This window comes from Cynocephalus volans, chromosome 3, assembly GCF_027409185.1.
Source record: "Cynocephalus volans isolate mCynVol1 chromosome 3, mCynVol1.pri, whole genome shotgun sequence".
Lineage (NCBI taxonomy): Eukaryota > Metazoa > Chordata > Mammalia > Dermoptera > Cynocephalidae > Cynocephalus > Cynocephalus volans.
In genome coordinates, this window is record NC_084462.1 from 110,270,190 (window position 1) to 110,292,118 (window position 21,929).

The following is a 21,929-nucleotide window of genomic DNA, read 5'->3' on the forward strand; positions in this document are numbered from 1 at the left end:
AGGGAAAGAAGCATGCAGGGATGCCAGGCATCAGGTAGGGTTCATTTAGAAAGGCTGAATTTTAAAGGAAGTGAAGGTTCCTGGCTCCCCTGGGAAACTGCAATGCATATTTCTAGTTTTACAGTCAACTGTAAATATCTCGGGCTTCAGTGATAAGGAGTAATACCCCACTCAAAAAACAAACAAACAAAAAACACAACTATTTGGCTTGATAGTATCATTCCATTTGCATCTGTGATACTTTGTGACTTAGAGACTCAAGGGTGGGGAGCTTATTAAAGATCTTAAAAAGACTTTCCCAAAAGCTTGAGCCATAGCTGTAGGAATTAGTAAGATTAAATAGAAATGATACTATAAAGGAACTAGGGAAAGTGGAAGGCACCACTTGCTGTAATGCATTTCATTCTAATCACTGACTAGCTGAAGACCAGGCAACACACACATTCTTTGTTTCAAATAACCCCATAGTTCCAACATTTTCAGATAACTATGCAGATGCTCAATAGATGGCAAAAAGAATTTTTGAGGACTGAAGGACAAAAAGCACATGCTCCAATCATAGTAGATGCTACAAGACTACAGTTCATGCATTTCAAAGCTTACTGCAGTTTCAGTATCTGGGGTCATTAAAGTAGGAGAGAAGAGACCAAGAGAGGGGAACGAAAGGTGGGCACCCTGCCTTTAGATCTGGTGAGAACCCTACGGTCCCAGCACTGAAGACTGTCTTTATGGCCTCAGTACTGTCTTCTCCTTTGTTCCTAACCAGAATTTAGTAAACATTTTTTTTTTAACTTCAAATAACACTTTGGTTTATTACCCACTATTTCAGTTATATACGGCTAAAAGCTTATGAATATTTCACACCAATTACACTTACTTGCATGGTTAAAAAGTCATCCTCTTAACACCTATGATCAGAGAAAATTTTATAGTCTTCTATTCACAAACGGCCTCTCTTAACGGGCTCCAAAACTTTTAAGTCCCATTAGGAATAACCATTCCCCTAACTGAATTCAGGCAGTATTACTAGTCTGCCCAGGCCTCTGTCCATCCATTTAATTTGATTCATTTATGCTTGTGTCTCCTATGACACAAATGGGAGAACTAATAGTTTCTCTGAAAGCTGTGCCCTGCTCTTATATTTTAATGTTAAAGGAAACAACACACCTGGAATATAGGCAGGTCCTAAAATGTGCTTAAAAGATTAAAGAATGCTTTTCAAAAACAGGAAAACATGGGTTCCTGTATTAGACACACATCCCTAAACATACAGAGGATTTCCTCCTTTGTTTATGTAAATCATACAATATTTAAGCATCCTAGGAAACACGAAGGCTTTTCTTCTAACTTTAAAGTTGCTATGAACTCCTATTTTTACTTCTGGTCCATTTGTTTCCAAGTAATTTATAGCATTATAAAAGCTCAAACACAATGCAGGATCACTGTATCTTACGTAAATGTTTAGAATTCACATTTTAGGAAGGCAAGTTCCACTGGAAGTTTGTCACTGAAATACAGAGGGCAGGAACTCCACCGACAACAACAAATGTCCCCATGGAATTCCTCAACAGTGATCACAGTGCAAAGAGGTCATTTTTAATGAAGGCAGTTACAACTCTATCCATTTTTGCCTTTCCCCCCACCACTGGTTTATTCCTTGCCCAGTTCTTGGAAGTCTGGATAGCTTCCCTGGGCACTGAGCCTGGTTTGGCTTAATTTTTGTTCATTGTTATTATCTCCAACATCCCAATTTCTATTTTGAAGCAGGTGCCTTAAAATTATATTATTATATACACATTATATAGAGTTAAATAAAGACTTTCTCCTTCTGAAAGCAAAACACTTGTACAAACACACCATTGCCAGAGTTTTTTGAGTACCATACTTGAAGAAACCATGTTTTAACCCCTTCTTCATTTGGTGTTTTTTGGGGTCCACAGCTGTTAAAAAATAAGTCTGTCATTCAAATTCCAGATGTCTCGTGAAAAATAGTAATTTAAATTCTCTTTCCAAAGGAAAGCTAATTGATAGCACACCCTGGAAAATGCAACCAAATTACTTGGATCAGTAATACCTTAGTGCTATATGTCCAACTACCCACATATTATAGACTCCCAAATTCATTATTTTGAATAACTTTAAAGCCTGGATAACAAGGGCACTTGTGTTATGCCTTTAACATTCATGAGGAAACAGGCATTTAAAGGGCTAGGGTGGGCATGACACTTGCATGTAATATTGCAGACCTCCCAGAATCAGCTTATTCCCCGGGTTCTCCTCTTTGACTACACATCAGGACCATCTGGGAGCTTTCACAACAAATAAACTGCCTGGATCAGAATCTCTGGGGGGCTGGGGAGGTGGTCCTGGCACCCATAATTAAATCTCCCCAGGTGATTCTGAGGCACGTTGACTGCTAAGAACCACTGAACTTGTGTATCTACTCTTTCAACAAATATTTATGGAACATTTATTAGATGGAAGATACAGAAGTAAGTTTTGTGGGTAATTCAAGATTGAATAACATATGATTCTGAGTTAAGAATTTGGGAAGGGGGAGGGAAATAAGAATTATGCAGAAGTATTAAAGTATAATAGGATAAATGACATATAAGTCATCTGAGATGTTGGGGCAGAGGGCTTTAAGGACATAGGTAGAGTTGGGGAAAGTCAGGGATGTGTCATGAAGCAGCCACAAATCAGGCAATACACCATTACCCCTAGCTCGGACTTCTACGATTTCCCCCAAACTGATTTCTCTGACTAGCCTGTCCATTCAAACTTAAATACAGAGCACTGAACTATGTTTTAAAAACTCAGTGGTGCCCCAAAGCATTCAGAATAAAATCCAATTCCCTTACCATAATCCACAAAGCCATGAATGATGTGGTGCTTGAGTACTTCTCCAAGCTCATCTCATTCCACTTCCCTTTTTGTCCACTAAGTTCCAGCCATCTCTTGCTCCTGCGAAACAGCAAGTTCCTTCTACCTCAGGCCCTTTGCACATGCTAACCCTTTTCATAGAAATACTCTTTCCCTTGTTTTCTCATGGTTGCCTCTTGCTCACTATTCGGATTTCAGCTTATATTTCAACTTCACAGGAAAACACTTCTGTAATCAACTTATCCAACTTGGTTCCCCCACCATGATATTTCTTTTATCGAACTCTATTCATTTCAAAACCAGGTTCGTTTGAAGTCTAGATAAAATATTAAACGTCTGCTTCTCTGAGAGATTTGCGAAAAACAAAAACCACACTGCTATCATGCCTACCTAGTCCTAAAACTGTGTAAGATGTAGATAAATCCCCACACAGATCTTCTAAGCTACCTCCTACCAGTCTGTGATGTAGCATCCTGTAAATTGAAATAATAAATTACTTAAAAAAAAAAATAGGATTTAAAAATTTTAAAAGTCTACTATACAGCTTCTGGTTTTCTCTCTTGAAATTTGATAACATCTCTGTGATAGAAACAGCCTTATTGCTATCATCCCTCCATTATTTTTTATAAACAAGGAAACCGAGGTAAAGAAAGAGCTGACTTGCCAAAGTCATAACTGTGAATAAATGGAAAAACTGCAACTTAAACAATGAACTTAGAGTCCACTGCTCTTCCCACTACAGCTTTTCACTGCAATGTCAAATGCCATATTTTATTGGGTGTGGAATGTCCATTAAATAAGAATTACTTGAATCATATTTTCCTAATAATGATAATTTTTGTTGTAATTTTACAGTATCCTGACCTGTTATTTCCTTAATATTTCCATTTAAATAAACTTAACTTTTTATTTAAATAAGTTAATAAGAAATAAAAAATATTAAAGTCATAAACAGATACACAGTTTTGCCTGCCTTCAATAGAAAATAATGTGAAAAATACAATTAAAACCTAAATAGGCCTTGGCATCTGAGGTCTACTCTGGTAAAAGTGGAGACAGGTGGTGGTAGAGATTATTACAACATAGATGCTTTCCTGGATATAATTAAAAAGCTTAACTGGAAATGGCTTCTCTAGGACCGTTGCATCATTCATACTGGGACTCACTTGATAAGCTTTGGGGTTATCCAGGCCTAAGCTTTGTTCTCTCTTACTCCCAGTACCCACTGCTTCCTGTACTGGTACCAGAGGCAGGCAAAAGCATGGGGCAACCAAATCCAGGGTGTTTTGCCTTCACGTAGACTTGATACTATCTCAGCTATAGTTAAGAAGCAGTGATATGAACTATTACGTCCAAAATATCATCATTACTCAAATGGTGTAACATCTCCATCTCATGAACTAATGGTCTAAAGAGGTCTTTTTTTAAAAAATTGAAACATAATTGATTGTACATATCTGTGGGGTACTGTGTTGAATACCAATATCTGTGTGTGATATGTGATGCTCAAATCAGGATATTTGGTATATTCAACATTACACAATGCAATCATTTTTTGTGGCCCTTTACCAATTTCTCATTAAACCTCCTTCTTCCCTTTCCCACCTCTGGTAACCTCAGTTCTGTTCTAAAGAAGTCTTTTTAAAAAGGGCTTCTCTGAGACATTTTACAAAAATAAAATCAGACACTTGGCTATAATCAAAGAGTGAAGACCACTGGCCTTGCTTGTGCCCAGTCAGAAATCTCTAATTAAAAATCAACAAACCAGCCAATAATGAAGCACCGTCTAGTAATTTCAAACCTGTTGTTGCTGCAAGTCATGAAAGGAGAATTGGTGGATGATGGAGTTTGGATGTGTTGTCCCCTCCAAAACTCATGTGGAAATCTGATCTCCAATGTGGCAGTGCTGGAAACTGACTGAGTCACGGGGGCAGATCCGTCATGAATGGATTAATGCTCTCCCTGGAGGAGGGCGATTAATGAGTGAGTTCTTACTCTATTAGTTCCCGTGAGACCTGGTTGCTTAAAAAGACCCCGGCACCTTCTCTCTCTCTTGCTTCCTCTCGCCATGTGGTCTGCTTGTACCTGCCGGCTGCCTGCCGCTTTCCACCATGAGTAGAAGCAGCCTGAGGCCCATGCCAGATGCAGCTGTCCCAGAATCATAAGCCAAATAAACCTCTCTTCTTTATAAATTACTCAGTCTCAGGTAATTCTGTTATAGCAACACAAAACGGACTAAAACAGTGGAGGAGGAAACAAAGACTAATGAGGAAAGAAAAATGCAAGTTATTTGCATGTTAAGCAAAATAAGAGAAAAGCTGACAATGATTCAAGGGCTGCCCTTCCATTTGAAGGACCACTGGTTGAGAAATTACTTAAAAAAAAAAAAAAAAAGCCACACTCTTTCTCCAACAATCTCATTATTCACACTATCATCTCTCAACTATTCCAAAAGGAAAATCAATTTTGGCTAAGATACAAATTATCTATTTCAGCCTTAAAATATTATTTTATTTTTCTTTCTTTCTTTCTTTCTTTCTTTTTTTTTTTTTGACAGCTGGCTGCATGGGGATCTGAACCCTTGACCTTGGTGTTATAACACAGTGCTCTAACCAACTAAGCTAACAGGCCAACCCTAATATATTACTTTAAAGGAAACAAATAATTAGCACATAAACAAAATGATTATTCACTACCTCTATATCCTACTATCTCATATTTCACAGGTATTTTTGTACATTTACTAACATTTGCATATACATTTCCTTCACACATTGAACTTAGATGGAATCATCTTATAACCTTATGTAGATTTCTCTTAAAAAAATAAAAAGCAAAGGTACTAAAGAAGAATAAACTGTATCTGCATTATAGTTTTATACTGAGGCTAGGCGACGAAAATGCTGAATTTACTATACCCACATAACCTAAGATACCTTAAAATTCCATCATGTGGAGTTCCATCATGATCTTATGGTTAAGTGAAGGTCAGTGTTTCGTGGTGAACCTCAGCTCTCTGCTCTGCTGGAGTCTAATGGCCAGACATTTTGATTTCAACAAAACTGTTGATGAGAAATAAACAATTTGGACCAAAAAAACCCCCAAAAAACAAGCAGGTTCACATAGAATCTTATCAGGGCCACAGTTTGGCTTTGCCAGAGGTGACTGAAGAAGGAAAAAAAGAAATCCTTTGAAATGTGGGTTCAGGAAATAAAAGCAAGATGGAGCATGCCTTCTGGGTGCTGATGTGGGAGGGAACAGGCTAACAGGCCAAGGTGAGAAATGATTATTTGGGACTGGTTTCCTTCCTGCTCTTCCAGAACTATAATGTATTATAATTCTGGGTGGATTTCACAGTTCTGAGGCTGCACTAGCAATTTTATCAGGTGAGATGGCTGAATGTTTACAAAGTTTAAAAGCAAAAATCTCTATAGCTTGTTACCACAAATGCTTTCAGAACAGGGAAACACCATGACTGCTATGGTTAGTGGGAAATTGAGCAAGGTGCTCTCTACACAGTACTGATCCTTTGCTTCTCACACTATTTCTCAAAGTGTGTTATAATTTAGAAACTTAGTAAATGTTTAGACTCCACAGGCTACACACCCCAGAGTTCCAAAACCAGACAAATTCAGGTAATGGTCAAGTTTGTCTCTGGGGCCTTACTCTTTTCTTTCTGTTTCCTCCTTTCCATCTTTGGCGCTGGGGGTTCTCTGGCCAGATTCCTGACAGGACCCAAAGGGAACTGACTGGGTTTTCTTTAATCTGCATGTCTTAAGGAAGAAGGTTGCTAGACTTTTTTGTTTTGTTTTTGTTTTAATTCAAAGGACAACAACAACAAAAATGGTAGCATTTCATTCATGAGCACCAAGCCCGTAGGGAAGAATGTAGGATGCCCTCAAATAGTCCCTGCTCCATTAACCCTAAGGGAAGCAGTATAATCAGTGCACAGAGTTTTGAGGAAGCAGTCGTCCTCAGTCTACTGAAGGATAATCACAAACAGAAAAGTTTTCCATGCAAAAGATCCCTCATTTGGCATCATTAGTTCCTTGGTATCACTGGTTCCTAGGTCTCCAACTACAACACATTCTCATCTCCAAATTGGAGGAGAAAGAGGAGATGATGACGGAGGTGATGGAAAGTCTCAAAAATTTCTCCAAAGGGATACCAAAAGAGGGACTATCTGCATGAAAAACTTCCTTTAAGAAGTTTGGATCAGTCCCTCAGTAGAAGAATAATAAACATCTTGCATCAAACATTCTATAGGAAGACTGCTTTTAATACGAAGGTATAGCACCATCTCCACAGTAGTTAACAACAACACATTAATATAGCAACAATATACAATTAATATAGACCTACACCAATTTTGCAGGAAGTACTACTTGGTTTTATTATTTCCAAAATACTGACAAGGAGGTAGCATTATTTTTAGAATGCACAACTTCAGTGTCACAGATGTAAACATGTCACAGGCCCACATGAAATCTAGTTGGTACTTTTAAAATACAGTGCCTTCTAATTTTAATCTTCTTTACCCTGTTCATAATTTTAGTTTTTCTAAAACTGTAAAAATATACAGATTTTTATTTTGAAAGGGTATTCTATTCTTTGAGTCAGTGACAGATTAAGGTTCACCCAGGTGGTCTTGGACTCTTAAATCTTGAACCTGGAATCAGGAAGCTTAACCCAGAAGGCTTGAGTTCCCCTCTGCCCACTGCAGACTAGGACCAGGATGTCTCCTATATTATAAATCGATATACAGTGCTAACTGATGCACACAAGCATAAATGAATGAGTGAATAAACGAACAATTTCTCAACAAAAGAAAGAACAGTTTTTGCATCCATCAGAAATCATGAGCAAACCAAAAACTTATTTCAGGTTCAATTGTACAGTTTCAAAATCAAGCCATCCTTTTAAGGGATTTGAACTATTTTCTTACTGGAAAGGTGGTGGTGGTGGGACCCTGAGAACTAGTAAGAGTAGAGAAAATCGTAACAAGAAATTATAGATCCATCAGGAGAATAAAAACAGATAAATTTGGGGGTTAAGACTTCTTACAACAATCTCTTTTCCTGCAGTCCTTACTCTAGCAGCCTCTTTCTTCCGAAACTGTTTGTTTCAGCCTCCCTGAAAACAAAATTTCAGGGTTGAGATTCAGCTACTCAAGCTTTCCCACTGTTTGATTTCTTAACTTCCCCAGACTTTTCCACATACACACCTATAGAGAAAATCGATTTCCATGGATTTTGAGTAAAGAAGAAACACAATGAATTACAAAATCTGGTTAATATTAGTTATTGCAACTTTATATTTTATATGGAAAGGGTATAACACGTCTGATTTATGTAACGTAATTGTGAAACAAACAAACAGGTCCAAGCCAAGGAAGTATATGCCCAGAGTTGTGACAACTGTGATGATTTCTGAAAGAGACTAAATCCAATAACAAGTACTGTAACATACTACAAAGATAACAGAAAGGGTTAACTATAGTCATAAAGTCATATTCTGTTCTGACTTCTTCAATTCTGGAAAACGGATGTAAACATCATTTTTGATCTGTTCTTAGGAGATTTATCAACAGAGTATCAAAAAACAAAGGCATCGAAGGAGTTACCTGATTCAAGAATAAATTAAACTTCTCCACAAGAAGCTCAAAGTCTGGGAATAAAAACTTGAAAAAGAGATTCCTTTAATGATATGCTTTCCTTTAACACTGCCCATTATGTACTGAAAAGTGTAGGCCAAGCAGCAACTGTCTTCAGAAAAATGCTGTATTTGGTAGAAATTCAATACATATTTTAACTAGAAGAGCTGCTGAAAAGCATTCTTAAAGCTCAAACACCTCCTAGAATGAGAAGAGATGGAAGCATTTCTGCAGCCTCTACTTCCTTGTCTCTGCAGCTATGGGCGAGTGGCATGTACTCACCCCCGTGTGAGGGATGGGCCAGATACCACGAGCCCCACCACTGAGCATAATCTCTCAAAACACGTAGTTAGTGTAAAAGAACCATGGAAGGTTATTTGGGTATATATCTCCTTCAATGTGAAAAGACTACTCCAAAAAAAGAGAAAAAGAAATGAGGCTAAAACTTTTTTTTTTTTGTGACCGGTAAGGGGATGGCAACCCTTGGCTTGGTGTCGCCCGCACCATGCTCAGCCAGTGAGCGCACTGGCCATCCCTATATAGGATCTGAACCCGTGGCCTCAGCGCTGGCAGCGCCGCACTCTCCCGAGTGAGCCACGGGGTCGGCCCTGAGGCTAAAACTTGAAGGAGACAGAGTAACAGAAAATTTTCTAATGGAGCAGGTACTAAACATATAATATCACCATGTTTTTGAAAAAAATCAAAGCTGTTATTACTTAGCAAGCACAAGCTGTCAAATGTAACTATCGGTCAAGCAAAGACAGATTTATCTGCTCTCTTCCTTCTTCACCACCATCACCACCAGCTACTCAACATTTTTAATCACACATTTTGAATGAGGGTATACATCACTTAAGTTCTAAAAACAATGAGTGATGTCACTAAGAACCTGTCCCTTCACTCTTTACTGTATTAAATGGGGAATAAAATCCAGCAACACATTCTGGTTAAAACAAAGATCAACTATATTAGTGAAAAATATCTATAATTAAAATTAGCTAAATTTATTTTGGTAAACTTTAAGTAACATCTACTAACACTAAAAATACACACCTTATGACAGCAATTCCAATCCTGTGGCTATATCCAACCAAAATGAATACTATGTCCACCCTCTTGCCTAAAGGAAACAAAAATGGACAAAATATATGAGATAATGGGTTTCAAAGCACTGTATATGAAGCAAAGAAGGATAATGATCCCTGAGAGATGGGAAATGACTGAGGTGAGCCCTACTGCTATGAGAGAGTTTGCAGGCTGTGGTGCAGGGGGAACCCAGGCAGAAACTGGTAGACTCCTTGAGTTAAAGAGATAGAACCAAGACCCCAGGGAGACCAAGGTGATCAAAATTTTCAGGACAGAGTAAAGGAGAGGAGAGAACTACACAGAGAGAAAATTCCAGAGATCTGCAGAGATTTGGCCTTGAGTATTCAGCTGAGTACTTTTCACCACATGTATGTGAGGAAACTACCTGAGGTTAGAACAAGAATCACTCAAAATGAATAGAGGATACAATACTCCATGCTCGCAAAGGAGGGCTAGGAATAGTGCCTGTTTCTAGCAGCCAGACTGGAAAACATAAAGATTCATGGCGCATCGGGTATACACAGAAGGGTATTGCCTCATTAGTGAGGAATAATTAGCTCTAGAGAGAGCAATGCTTTGGTTTTGCCTATCAAATGACAATGTAGTATAGAATTTATAACACATGAAGAAGTGAAATGTATGACAACAATAGCAAAATTTGGGATGGGAGAAATGGAAGTGAACTCTTGGAGGGTTCTCATCCTATACATGAAGTAGTACAAAATCACTTGAAGAAAGAGTATATTAAGTGAAACATGTATGTTATAAACTGTAAAGCAACCACTAAAAATAACAAAACAGTCACAGCTATAATGGATATGTCAACTCGGCTGGTCCATGGTACCTAGACTTTTGGGAAAACATTATTTTGGATGTTTTAGTGAGAGTGTTTTTGGATGAGATTAACATTTAAATCCATGGACTCGGAATAAAGCAGATTGCTCTCCTTAATGTGAGTAGGCCTCATCAAATCAGCTGAAGGCCTGAATAGAAGAAAAGACTAACTTCTCCAAAGCAAGCAAGAGGAATTCTGCCAGCAGAGAGCCTTCCCACTTATACTGCAATATCAGCTCTTTCTTGGGCCTCCAGCCTGCCAGCCTACCCTGCAGATTTTGGACTTGCCAGTCTCCATAGTCATGTGAGCCAATTCCTTAAAATAAATCTCTCTTTCTCTCTACACATACACATACACACACACACACACACACACACACACACACACACGCACGCACATGCACACGCACAAACACATGCACACACACACCCCTACTGATTCTGTTTCTCTGGAGAACTCTGACTAATACAATAGCTAATAAGCCAACAAATAAAACAATTCCATTTACAATAATATCAAAAATAATATAATACTTAGGAATATATTTAACTAAAGAAATGTAAGACATGTACACTAAAAGCTACAAAACATTATTTAAAGAAATTAAAGACTTAAATGTAAAAGTATCTCATGTTCAAGGATTGGAAGACTTAATATTGTTAAAATGGTTACAATCTCCAAATTTATCTACAGATTAAAACAGACATACTGTAATAATGGGCTAGAAGCCTCAATATTATTAATTCTCCCCAATTTGATCTACACATTTAATGCTTTCTCAATCGAAAATTCCAGCAGATTTTGTTGTAGAATATGACAAATTGATTATAAAAATTCATATGGAAATTCAAAAGGAAAGAAGAGTGAAAACAACTTTGAAAGAAAACCCCAAAGTTAGAGGATTTCTGATTAAAAAACTAAAGGCTATCGTTTGAACGTCTCTGTACCTTGTAAAATTCATATTGAAACTTAACCCTCAATGCAACGGCATTAAGAGGTGGGGCATTTAGGAGGTGATGAGGCCATGAGGGTTCCACTCTCATGGATGGGTTGGAGGGAACTAGCTAGGTCCTTTTGCTCTTTTCCCCTTCTACCATGTGAGAACACAGCATTCACGCCCCCCCACCCCCTGCCAGGGGACACAATAACAAGGTGCCACCATGGAAGCATAAATCAGGCTCTCAGCAGACATCGAACCTGCCAACGCCTGATCTTGGACTTTCCAGCCTCCAGAACTGTGAGAAATAAACTCCTGTTTTTTATAAATTACCCAATCTCAGGTATTTTGTTATAGCAGCGCAAATGGACTGAGGCACTAAACTAATCAGGACAATGTGCTATTGGCATAAAGAAAGACATGCAGATCAATGGAACAGAATAGAGAGGCCAGAAAAAGACCTGCATATATATAGAAAACTGGTTTTCAACGTAAGTGCAAAGGCAATGCAGTGGAGAAAAGACAGTCTTTTTGACAAATGGTACTTGAACAACTGGATATCCACATGCAGAAAAAGGAACTTCAGTTCGTACTTTGAACCATATACAAAAAGTAAGTAGAAATGAATAACAGATCTAAATGTAAATACCTAAAACTAAAAAAATTAGAAGAAAATTTGAGACCTTGGGCTAGGCATAGACTTCTTATATATGGCTGTAGTGGACTGAATTACGTCCCCCCCAAAACTCATCGAAGCTTGAATTGTATCCCCCATGTTTTATGTATTAGAAACTTAGCCCCCACCATGACTGTAAAGAGGGTGGGAAATCCTATTATGGTAATTGAAAGATGGAGCCTTGAAGAGGTGATTGGATTGTAGGACCATGCAGTAATAAATGTATTAAAAATGGTGGTCAGGGGAGTGGTTCGAAGGGCTTTAAAAGAAGAGGAGAGTGTTTCTCTCTTGCTCTCTCTGCTTCCACCATCTTGCAATGTGAGACTCCTGAGTCACTGTTGCCACCACCAGATGGACTTTGGACTTCCCAGCCTCAGAAACTATAAGCCAAATAAATGTCATTTTTCTTTGTAAATTACCCAATATCAGGTATTCTGTTATAGCAACACAAAATGGACTAATACAATGGCAAAAAGCACAATTCATGAAAGAAAAAATTAATAAATAGGACCTCACCAAAATTAAAAACATTGGCTTGTTAAAGAATAAAAAGAAAAGCCACAAGCTGAAAGAAAATATTTGCAAATCACTTATCAGATAAAGAACTTGTATTGAGAGTATCCCTTGGTATCTGTGGAGGATTGGTTCCAGGACCTACTGCAGATAGCAAAATCCATGCATGGTCAAGTCCCTGACATAAAATGTTGTAGTATTTGCATATTACCAATGCACATGCTCCCATATACTTTATATCAACTACTAGATTACTTATAATACCTAATACAATATAAATGTTGTACAAATAGTTGTTATACTGTATCGTTTAGGGAATAATAACAAGAAAAATGTCTGTTCATATTCAGTACAGATGCCATTTTTTTCAAAGGTTTGATCCTTGGTTCACTGAATCCACGGATAGAGAGGGCTGACTGTATACATTTAAAAACTCTCAAAACTTAATAATAAAAAATACTCAATTAAAAAAATAAGCAAAGTTTTGAAAAAATACTTCAGCAAACAAGATGTGGATGGAATACATAAAAAGATCCTCAGCATCGTTAGTCATCGTGGAAATGAAAATTAAAACCACAATAAAATATTATACACCTATTATTAAAACTAAATGAAAAAGACTGACTGTACCAAGTGTTGTCTTGTTCACAAATTTTCAGAGCAGCTTTATATGTAATAGCCCATGATGGGAAAATAGAACAATTTAATCAGGCCTCCTCGCCTCTGGGCAGGTTGGGGGTGGTGCAGCATTCTTGGTGGGCAGGTTGTGTGTGGGTGGAGTTAGTGCACCTGCGTGGCACCACCACCTTGGCTGGAGTTTTACTGCCTCTGCCTGCTGCTCTGCACAGCCATGCTTTCCAACCTACAACTTCCAAGGACCTGTTTGCTGGTTACCTAGTCATAGACCTGCATATGAGGGGTCTGGTGTTCCAGCTTGGCAGGTGAAGGGTTTGTGACCCAGTCTGGACAACAGGCTTGAGGGGTCTGTGAGCTCCAGATCCAGCCCTAGCTCTACAGCCCAATACTGGAAACAACCCAAGCATCCATCAGCAGGAAAATGGATCTATATATGGAATACTACTGAGCAATAAAAAAGGAATGAACTATTGATCCACACTACAAAATGGGTGTATTAGTCTGTTTCTATTGCTTATAAAAGAATACCTGAAACTGATTAATTTATAAAGGAATGAAATTTATTTCTTATAGTTTCAGAGGCTGGGAAGTCCAAAGTCCAGGGAACATATCTGGTGAGGGCCTTGTTCTTAGTGGTGACACTCTATAGTGATGCAGGGTGTCACATGGCAAATGGCTGAGCAAGAGAGAGCTAACCTGCTCACTCATTCTCCTTGTAAAACCATCAGAACCAAGCTCATGACCACTCATTAAACCATCAATGGATTAATCTATTCAGAAGGGCACAATCCTCACAATCTAATCACTCTTAAAGGCCCCACCTTTCAATTACCATAATAAGATTTCCCATCCTCTTAACACTGATATGTGGGGATTAAGTTTTCAATACATGATACTTTGGGTGACACATTTAAGCCACAGCAAAGCGCAAATCTCAAACTAATTATGCTGAGTGAAAGAAGGCAGACAAAAAAAAAATTACATACCGTATGCTTCCATTTATATAAAATTTTAGAAAATGCAATCTAATATATAGAACAGAAAGCAAATTTGCCTGGACATGTGGGGTGGAATGAGGGAACATTGGGGGCCAGGGAAGGCCACAAGGAAGGGACTACAAAAGGGTATAAAAAATACTTTGAGGGGTGATGGATAGCTTCATTATTTTTGTTATGGTGATGATTTCATGGGTGTATACATGTAAAAACTTGGATATTACCTTTAACAGAGGTAGAAGCGAGCTTTGTGGGTTACTAGAAATGCTCTATATGTTGATTGAGTTAATGCTTACGTGGGCTTATGCACATGTAAAAAACTCATTGTAACTGTACACTTAAGATTTGTATATCTTACAATATGCAAGTTATACCTTAAGAAAAAGTAAATAATAATAATAATACTATTAATAATAGCAGGGTTTGAGAATTCCCCTGTAGTGGTGCCGTGAATTTCATCACCACCAATTTGTAATCACCAACCCCGATAGGTATATCTCAGCACGTGCCCCTCCTAGTGCATTCCAAGATAACTGTTGGTAATAGAATTACACCACCCAGTTTATTCTCTACAGAGAAATAATGTGCAAACTTGAAGTGAATTTATTCACTGCAATTTTGACATTTGCATTTACAAAAACCTACCCAGGGGACTTGAAAACATGTCCTACTTGCAAAACTCGCCATTTGGGTTCATGGCCCTCTTTCTGCCTGTCTCTTTTGGAGCCTCTATCAACTACCCCTCCTCTTGGTTAGAGCTTTCATCTCTCCCTCTTTGCAGACTTCTTCCACTCCGCCTGTGAGCATGCTTAATATTTTCTTTTGAGAATCTCTCACTGACAAGGTCAGCCCTCAAGCCCTATCTCTTCCTTTGAGAAATGTGGTGGTGAGAGGAGGGAGTGATGTATGCTTCCTCCCCTGCTGACTCACTGCCCACCACATCCTCAACCCATTGCTTCTCTGCCCCCCCACTCCTCTCCAGAGTCTGCTCCATGAAAATTCAAACTCCTCCTAATTATAAAACCCAATGGCTTTTTCCTCTGTCCTCATCTTCCTTGTTTCATCATGCTACCCCCTAAATCTAGAAAAACATTGTGATGGTTAATTTCATGTGGTTACTTGACTTCGTCAAAGGGTGCCCAGATTAAACATCAGTTCTGGGTATGTCTGTGAGAGTATTTCTGAGTGAAATTAGCATTTGAAATGGTAAACTCAGTGGGTTGTCTTTTTCAATATTGTTGGGCAATGTGGTGGGTGAGGGCCTGAACAGAACAAAGGGCAGAGGAAGAAGGAATTCATCTCTTTTTTGTCTCACTGCTTGAGCTAAGCATCCTATTTCATCTTCTCCTACCTTTGGCCTGCGATTTAAACCATCAGCACCCCTTGTTCTCTAGCTTGCAGATGGCAGATCATGGGACTTCTCAGTCATGAACCAATTCTTCATAATGAGTCTGTCTGTCTGTCTATCTCTTATTTGGTTCTATTTCTCTGGAGAATCCTGACTAATACAAACCCAAGACATTCTTCAAGCACAACAATACTTTTGAGCACAACAGTTAGTGCTGAGGACCAAAAGGTGGCAAAACACTGTGAGAAAATGAAGGAATGGGTGAGGCCAGAGAGAAGCAAGTGAAGATCATGGAGACCCTGGTGTACAGGGCTTTGTAAACACGAGATGAGAGTATAACAGGATCTGGTTTCCATTTAGAAAAATATTGTCCAACTGCTGTAGGGCAAACAGGTCACAGCAGGAGTGTGCATGAAAGCAGGGAAACCCCTTTGGAACTTCTACCACAATGGTCCAGAAGAGAGTCAATGATTATGGCTCTGTCTAGATGGCAGCAGAGGAGACAGAGAGTAAAGGGGATAGTTTACCCCACTCTCCACAGCTGTCAACCCTCTAAATGGAAATCCTCAAGGTCAGTCACCAAGTCCTGGTCATCTTCACACCCCAATGCCTAGTGTACTGGAGGACACTGTTTACTGAACATCACATTTTGTATGTTTCAGAATAAAGAGCACTCTCTGCTTTGTATTTTTATTTTTCTGTATGTGTTATCTCATCTACCAGATTATAAATACCCTGAAAATACAAGACCATGTCTTTGTGTTCTTCAAAGACCTGGTAGGGTGCCCTACACAGAGTCCTAACTCAAATATGTATCACATGACACATCTCCAATCTCATCAGAAATAACCAAGTATTTCCTGTATGTACTGATGACTGTGGTTTGCAATATCTCACTCAATCTACTCTTTTTTTTTGACCACGTCTGTTTTATTTTTTAATCTAGGGTCATTTAAGGCAATGTGGGTTGGGGGTAGAGTAAGCAGGCACACCTGACTACCAAATTCTGACATGTGAGCTGCTTCTCTCACACAGAAACCCTGCATCTCTGTGACTTCTGCTGCAAATTCCGAGGTGGAACACATTGTTATGCACATCATTAGTATTTATGTAGCAGCCTAGGAATTATTTCTGAAATAAATGATGCCACTTGTGTTAAATAATTTCTTCCTAAGAAAAATCCCTGGGGGTCTTTCCATAGCACAGCCTTGAGGAAGATCCAGAACAAAAGGAGTAAAATAACAGACCCTCCGGTGCTGGGTGAGTGGCAATATGCTCAGGTTTCTCTATTCAGTTCCCCACTGATAATTTCCACATAAATTACAACGTAAGTGGAGGACAGACTGTCTTAAAAAGACGAGGCAGAATTGTCAACACATGAACTCTTCTCAAAACTCAGCTGGTCATGCTGTCTGCAAGTCACATTTGCTTGTCCCATGGTATCCTTCCCCTCCCTCAGGCTCACAGCCCAGGCCAGAGGCTATTCTGACAAAGCCGATCAAATCAGAGGACAGCTGTTTTATTGAGCCATTACTCCAGGACAAAGAGAGAAAGTTCTGCTCTCAGTAATCACTAATGGTGGTCAAGAAACTTTGCTCCATGGTGCCCAGGGATATAGCTAAGTGCTTATCCAACCTTTTGGCATTGATACTATGGAGTGCAGTTCCGCAGTTACACTGGATGTCACTGTGTGTCTTCCACTGTGATAGGTAAAGACATTATATTCAAAAAATGAATAGCAGGAAAGAGCATTATGGATAGATATGGGGTTTGTGTCAGGCAGAGAATAAATTTACTAAGGATCATGCATGCCAGTAAGTGGGCGTGCTAACTTTAAATTCTCAAACCCTCTGCATGAAATTAATTTGGTACCAACACTTCAGTTTACTTTGACTACGATATGCAGCAGAAATCACCACCTCTGCATTGCAAGGTAACCTATACTAGTTTCGAAGCTAAACTTAACGAGGGGCAAAATATGTGACATCATCAGATCAACAGAACAGAACACCAAAAATTATAACTTCTAGTAGCTCCCTCAAAAGCAATGTTTTGCATTCTTTTAATGCAAAAGCTGAAGTTCTGTTCAGCTTATTATACCAATTTAACGTAATTAAAGTTCACTTAACTGATTTTCCAGGTATGGTTGGCTCTTCTGCCTATGTAATCAAGGTAATACAGAATTATAGAGTCGAAATGAATCTCAAGAGGTTTATTCTCCACTCCATGTCTTGCCTTTGGGCATGTTATCTTCTAAGCTACATTATATAGATGTTTTTTCTAACTTCTTTTACTCTCACAAAAATAATTTACAACTCACTCTAACAATTAAAAAGCCTCGCTAACAAGAAATTCTCCTTTCAGGATACAATTACATTCATTTGCATTTGTTTATGCTTTCACATCCTTGAAAGTTGTCATCTAAATGGCCTCCAGTTTTCTCTGTGTTAAAACATTCCTGGTTCATTCAGCCTCTCTACATAGGAACCTGCCCCACCAAATTACCACCACCTGTGTTGCTCTCCACTGACCCTAGCTGGCGTATCCATGTTCCCTTTCAGACATGGAGGCAGATCTAAGAATAGTTTAAAAATGCATCACAAAAATGCCAAACACAACACAACAAGTACACATTCAGCATCAGGCTGATGTGAACTCCTATTTGCGTATGCTTCTATTTTTTAAAACCGTGATGTTTCATGCTACAGTCATCTTATTGTTGACCACATTGTCAAAGAGCTTACAGGAAAATTTTAATTGACATTTTAAACTTATTTTTTCTCTACAAACCACACCAATATTTTGCATCCTATTACGTCCTTTTGCCACTATTTTCATACAGGAAGAAAGCCCATTTTGAACTCTTTGAGGGAGAAAAGCTATTTCCTATCTTCCCTAAAGAAGTTTATACTGTACAAGCAAGGCTTCTCAGGCCCTTCTCCAGCCCCCACTCCCAATCAAGGAACAGTGAAGTATCTAGCAGAATTCCTTGCATACAGTAAGCATCGATAGTGAGTATCCATTGAATGAATGCTATGAATATTGGGGGATGGTTTGCTGGAAGTGAGAGAATGGCACTGGGGAAGAAAAGATTAAAAAATGAAAGTCTTTTCATGAATCTGTCTGTGTAAGTGTAATTGGAAGTTTGCCATGGTTTGAATAATTTCCACAGAGAGGATGAATATGTGCTGTAGGTCTTGCTCTGTCAAGCTATACATTAGGAACGTGCCAGAGGATGTTGTCAGGGAGTCGAAAGGTCATAAGAACTCTCACAATGCAGCAACCAGCTGAATATTTACTACCTGCAGAAGCAAATGATGAAATATCTCCTCTCCAGAGTGTAGACCGTCTGCACTGTGCTGCTGCTTTCCAGCCAGGGCCCACTGCTGCATGGTGCCTGGAGGGCTTGTGATAAGAATGGATCAAATTTTCCAAATGTTAAGATCATTAACTCAGAAACTCTGCTGTCTTCCCATGACCTAAATTGAAGTTCACTTACATATTACTGCTTAGGACCATGGATCAAAACATTCACCTCACTCATCAGAGCCAGTAACTTTAGGAGAACCCGCCTCTCTAGGACAAGTGAGGCAGCGAAGCCATTGCACCTGCCTGGGAGTCTTAGCTAATAATCTGATACCTCTTCCTTGTTCCATTAACAGCCAAAAGTATCAGCTTTTTGATTATCTCTTCAAACACCCTTACAGAGAATATCCTAGGTACAAATTAGTACCAGTTGTTTTCCATCTTACTTCATAGGCCAAAATCTCCATGGCCAACAGAGTAATTTCTTAATTAGCCTTTGCTGAGCCTTCAGTATACCTTAGCACCAAGGAGTACTGGCACTTCTGTGAAGAAGAAAAACTTTCCAGGAACTAGCAATGTTAAACAAATAAACAGAAAAACTAAACTACGCCAAGATTCCCACAAAGCCTCTTTTCTTCAAACTCAAATTTTAGTCTATCAGCACATCAGCAGACTCCTAGACTCTTTCTAGTATGAATAAGGAATCCAAATGGGTTTCAGAAGATACTTATTCATGAGTAAAATGCAAAATGAAATGCAAAAAAGGTTGAAAGACAAATGTATTTGTGCTTAGCAATACAAACCTATTTTGGCAAGTCAAAAATTACAAGTAAAGCAACAGGCCACATTTATCCAAGTGTCTTTTTGTTGAATCTTAGCTGCTGTGACTTAATACCTGAAGTCAGTGATAATATACAATGTTGGCATGCACATTTTGGACTTCCAAGGCACCTGTGACCCTGTATAGCACAGACACATAAGCCATCACAAAACCCTAAGCACTGACAAAACTGTGACAATTCTAAGCAGACTTAGAAGAAGTGACTGACACAGTGAATAATAAAGGTCACTTGAGGGTCTGATGTTACAAGGATAGAATTAATACCTCTCTCGTATGTCCTTCCTCTGCTAACTATGTCAAGGCTGTCACTGGGAGTTCTATAGGAGAAGACAATGTCTACCCAGACATACTGCAAAGGCTGCCCTCTCAGAGACTGACCATCATCTCCGGATCCTCAGTTAGAAAGAAGTCTGTGCAAAGGGCCTGGGCGCAAGTCCTTACCATTGTTGTCAACTGCTTTGTTGTCACATGTGGAAGACACTGTCCTGATGGGGAAAACCACTCAGAAGCCCTGACAATTCAAGTCTAAATTAGAGAACTTGTTGCTAGAAAAATAAAGATTTGATTCCTTAAGCAATGCAATGCAATAGGACATCATAACCATCCCTGGGTTCTGAATGCCTGTCTGGTCTCCACCTACCCAGCCTCACTTTCTACTCCACACCTCCATGACCAACTCCACCAGAGACTCAACACCACCGAAGTGCCAGGCTCCTCCCAGGGCCTTGCACATGTCACTGTCCATCACATCTGTGTGCTGCTGTCCCTGTGACTAATCAGCATGGTATGCCTTTGTGGCCACCTCCTGCAAATCTGAAGTGTGCCCATCACAAGCCAACTCTAGATCCTCCCTCTGTCATGAGACTTTCCTCAGCAACCCAGTCCATGCTCCTTCCCTTTCCCAAAATGTCTACAATGTTTCTTTGTAACACTCCATTTTGGGACTTTGCTGTACTAAATCTAATTCAGGAACACAAAGGAAACATGCTGTTTATGAGCAAATGACTGGTCCTAAACTGCAAGGTTTTGTTTTTGCTTTTTATTTTAAAATTTAATTGGTTGAATCTTTTTTGTTCATACGTTATTTATTCTATTCATTTGCTGGGAAAGCATTTTTCCCCCACAGGTAGTGCAAAGGGAAGCTTCAGCCAAATTTGTGACAAATTATCAAAAATTCTAAATTCAGAATGCGAGTCTCCCTCAAATGAAAGCATATTCCCTGATAATACTGTGGTAGGATCTGGTTATGTTTATTAGTTTTTTGGTACTCTGGGGAAAAAAAGATACAGTCCCTTATTCAAGAGTTTTCAGGTTACATTTAGATGATTAAAAAAAAATGAAGTAGAAATGATAGTTATATATTTCAGCGCCAAGGGAGGGTTCAACAAGCCAGAAGAGCCAGGACAGTTTTCAGAGGGAGGCAAGTTCTAAAGAGAGACTCAGAGAAAGAGAGGAAACTGATCCCTCAGAAAGAAGGAGGAGCGAACACTAGGACAGTCACTCTCTTAAGTGCAAGAGGGAATGGTGAAAAAGCCACATTTCCAGAAGAAAGAGTTAAAGGTGGAAACGGCTACAACATGACTGGTTTGGGATTCTAATAAAATGGATAGTGAAAACACTGACTTCCAAATTTGGACTCAAGTCATCATGGCATTCCTGTAGGAGGAAGTACAGGAAAGGTCACTGCCTTCTGCTTGCGACATGTGTTTTTCTTCCTTTGTGCTGGACCACAACCATTGACTCTTTCTCCATTCTCCTGAGGACTCTTTTGTAAGGAGATTCATTTTGCAGATGAAAGTCCCTCCCCAGTTCATTCTTCCCTGAGTGGTGGGAACAATGAGGGTGTGGGGGAAGGACACAGGGACAGCGTCCAAACACAACAGACACTGGCCCTATCTGCCTGTGTTCCTGTGCACACTCTGTTCCCACGACAACATATCTGACCATCTGTAGACCACTGCGCCTACCTCGGACAGACGAGGTGCCTAATTCTGCTGATATGCAGGTGCAGAAGTCCCCTGCTGTCAATTCTGCTGCTCTGTAAATGAGATATGGGAAGCATTTTTAAGATTAAAGACTAAAATTAGAATACACTGACTACTCCAAATTTTAAGTAATGGCAATTTTTAAGAGATGGGGAGGAAACCACTTACTTTATCCTTGGTAAATTGCTCACTCCCTCTCTTCTCCTTATGAAAGTGCAAGGAAGATTTCCTGGCC

General features: G+C 39.2%; 1 protein-coding gene across 2 annotated transcripts in view; it reads right to left on the minus strand.

Moving 5' to 3' along the window:
- STXBP6 (syntaxin binding protein 6) overlaps positions 1-21,929 on the minus strand; it is a 234,020-nt gene that overhangs the window by 49,936 nt on the left and 162,155 nt on the right. The window lies entirely within an intron of this gene.